The sequence below is a fragment of the Lynx canadensis genome, chromosome C2, assembly GCF_007474595.2.
Source record: "Lynx canadensis isolate LIC74 chromosome C2, mLynCan4.pri.v2, whole genome shotgun sequence".
NCBI lineage: Eukaryota > Metazoa > Chordata > Mammalia > Carnivora > Felidae > Lynx > Lynx canadensis.
In genome coordinates this window covers 10,335,097-10,338,989 of record NC_044311.2, presented here as the reverse complement: position 1 = coordinate 10,338,989, position 3,893 = coordinate 10,335,097, and positions in this window count along the sequence as shown.

Below are 3,893 nucleotides of genomic sequence, written 5' to 3'. Positions count from 1 at the left end.
CTGAGAGAAGAGAACCTGTTGCAAGTCTGACTCCTGGGAGGGACAGAAAGGGGGTCCAGGAGGTAGAGTCCCAGGCTGTAGCTCAGTTCTCAGATTGTCGCACCAAGCCGATCAGGAGTTCTGGAGCCAAAGTGAATTAGATGAGTAGCCTGGTCACTGGCTGAGGGCTGCTGTGGGAAGCATGGCCTCGGTGCCGGTTGGTGGTGGGTTCAGAGTAAGAGATCTAAAGTGGCACATTCTCACGGCCACCTGTGCCTCCCTGACATTCCTCTTACCCAGAGTATCTTTGTCCCTAACTGTAGCCTCCATATGCCACCTTCTCCAACTGCCACGTTCATCCACACAGAAAGATTCAGTTCATTTGGAAGTTTCACACACCGCCAGTGTGGAGGTAAAATGACCCAATTATTTGGAAACCATTTGGTGGGTTTTCACTAAAGCTGAACACATCGTTACCCTGTATCTTGGCAACTCCACTGCTAAGTATACCCAAGAGAAACGAGTACTTATGTCATCAAAAAGACATGTATAAAATCTTCACGGCTCTACACAGCCAGAAATTAAACCCAGAGTTTTATCAACAGGTAGATTCATGCCAAGGACACAGCAATTAAAAAAAAAAAAAAAAAAGAAATCTGGGTATACGCAGCAGTGTTAATCTTACAGATACAATGTTGAGTGAAAGAATAAATGTTGTACGATTCCATTTCCATGAAGTGCCAGAAGAAGAAGAAAAATCTATGGCAGTAGAAGTCAGAATCACTACTGGGAAGGGTAAAGACAGATGGACACAAGGGAACTGGGGAGGTTGGGAATGTCGAGCTGGGCGGTGGTCACACAGCGATTATCCGTGTAAGCAGTCATCAGCTTATACTTGAGATTCGTGCACTTTATATACTTTACGTACATTATACCTTAACTAAAAAGAAACAACCTTGGCTCAAGGGGCAACTCTTCTGGAAAATTCAGTGTGTGTCTCCTCCAGCTCCTTGGTAATTAGGGCCTGCCGCATCCCCCAAACCCCAGCCGTGCCCCCGTCATGGCCTGATACTCTGCTCCTGCACGGGGTTGCCCACAGGCTAGTGGCTCTGTGTGGGTGTTTATGTGCGTGGATCATGATGTAGAAGAGGTGCCATGAATGGTTCACTGTTTCAGTGAAATGATGGATTTCTGCCTGTGTCCAAATGGCTTTTCACAAATTTATAACTCTGGTTTTTTTTTTCTCTTAACATTATAACATGAACACTTCACCATGTCACTGAAAGTTATTCTCTGAAAACAAGATTCTGGTTGGCTGTAGACCATTCCATTGGACGGGCTCACAAAAAAAATGGATACCCTTTCCCCAGATCACAGCATCTGTTACCTGGCACGAACCTGGACCTATGTGCCCAACAGCCCAGCCCAGGCCCTTCGACAGCACTGACTGTTTTTTCTTTTGCTTCTTCTTTTTGTTTTTAACATATTTCTTTCATTGATGTTTAGTTAATTTACAGTGAAGTGCATAGATCTTTTTTTTTTAATATATGAAATTTATTGTCAAATTGGTTTCCATACAACACCCAGTGCTCATCCCAAAAGATGCCCTCTTCAATACCCATCACCCTCCCACCCCCCATCAGCCCTCAGTTTGTTCTCAGTTTTTAAGAGTCTCTTATGCTTTGGCTCTCTCCCACTCTAACCTCTTTTTTTTTTTTTCCTTCCCCTGCCCCATGGGTTTCTGTTAAGTTTCTCAGGATCCACATAAGAGTGAAAACATATGGTATCTGTCTTTCTCTGTATGGCTTATTTCACTTAGCATCGCACTCTCGAGTTCCATCCACGTTGCTACAAAGGGCCATATTTCATTCTTTCCCATTGCCATGTAGTTGAAGTGCAAAAATCTTCAGTGTAGAGTTCCGTGAGTTTCACTCATACATATTTCTTTGTACCCCCACGCCCTTGCAAGATGTAGATTATTTCCATCATCCCCATATTTGCAGTTAAAAAATTTTTTTTAATGTTTATTTTTGAGAGAGAGAGAGAGAGATTGAGAGAACCTGTGCAAACGGCAGAGGGGCAGAGAGGAGGACACAGAATCTGAAGCAGCCTCCATCCAGGCTCCAAGCTGTCAGCACAGAGCCCGACGCGGGGCCCAAACTCACAAACCGCAAGATCATGACCTGAGCCGAAGTCGGATGCTTAACCGACTGAGCCACCCAGGTGCCCCATATTTGTGGTTTTTCTAAACATTGGAGATTTAGTAGGCAAGAATTGCTTGTTAGTATATGGGAGTCATAAGAGCGCATTTAACATTAAGGGTATTAACATTTTGTCATTACTGTTTGTTTTAAATTTGTGTCTTAACACGGCCCATCAAAGGATCAGGGGAAGGGAAGGGCAGCGTGAGAGCTGGGATCTGGGGTGCTCAGGAAGCCCCTCCGACAAGCCCTTCACAATAACCAGCGGCTCCCTCCGCACCCCGTGAGCCAGCTCTGAGGTCACCTTGCTGGCTGTGGGGGAGAGGGGGTGGCAGCAGGCCAGTGTGAGGCTGGGAGGGGAGCACACCTGGACACCTGATGCAAAGCAGACACCGGAGGGGTGCTCCTCAGCCCCTGTCTAGTCCTGGCCGCCCCTCTCGGCCACCCCTGTGTGGTCAGGCAGGCTAGGTTCACCTGCCTCTGCCCCAGGCGTCTCCCAACAGCGCGTATGGCCCCATGGAGGGTGTCTTCGTGAGGGCCTCCCCCTCCCAAGACAGGAGGGTAGCATCAGGCCCACACATAGTCCTCTTCAGATGCTGGAGAGAGTGGAAGGGAGGCAATGACACGCTGCTGTTCCTCCCGCGGGGGGTGCGGCCCTGCTCTCTCCCTCTCCCCGGGGTTGAAGATGGTGACAGTCTGACCAGGCCCTCCTGGTCAGCACCACGGGCAGAGACCAAGGCCGCACCCACATGCGGAAAGGCGCTGTGACGTCTCCCTTCAGGAGCCATACTGGCTGCCGGACTCCATGGCCTTTAAAAAAAGTTTTCCTGTCTCACGTTCAGGTCCTTCATCCATTTTGAGTTTACTTTTGTATATGGTGTAAGAATGAAATCTGGCCATTTGTAGCAACGTGGATGGAACTGGAGGGTATTATGCTAAGTGAAATAAGTCAGGCAGAGAAAGACAGATACCGTATGTTTTCACACATATGTGGATCCTGAGAAAATCAACAGAAGACCAGGGGGGAGGAGGAGTTACAGAGAGGGAAGGAGGCAAACCACAAGAGACTCTTAAACTTGAGACTCTTAAACTGAGAACAAACTAAGGGTGGATGGGGGGTGGGGGAGAGGGGAAAGTGGGTGATGGGCATTGAGGAGGGCACCTGTTGGGATGAGCACTGAGTGTTGTATGGAAGCCAATTTGACAATAAATTATATTTTAAAAAAAAGAAAAAAGAAATAAATAAAGGAGTTTTCATTTCTCCTCCCAAAGGAAACCTCATGAAGCCACACAGCTAATTTAGAATTTGAGATAATTCTGTCTGACTTGGGGAATAAAAAGCACGAAAAGGGGCAGTTGCCTTCTGGGAGCTTACATCCTATGGAAATAACCTGTGCCAGGATGTTGTGCAATCAGACTTCATAGGTTCAGCTAGGTCAGCCTTTTTCTAGGATGGCTAAGGTGTAGCAAACAAAATACAAAATACTCCAACTTGAATTTCGTGGAACAAATATTTGGCAACACTACCTTCTTCCAACTGATGGAAAGTGTGAGGCGGGGAAGGTTAATAATCCCTGTGCCCCTTGCTCCTGTTGTCCGAGTGGAAACCAGAGGCACTGGTGGGAGGGAAGCCTCACACATGCCTCGGCTCCAGTAAGAAGTAGGGACGAAGCCAAATGCCTGAAAAGATGCAGGGCAACTGGTTGTCTCGTG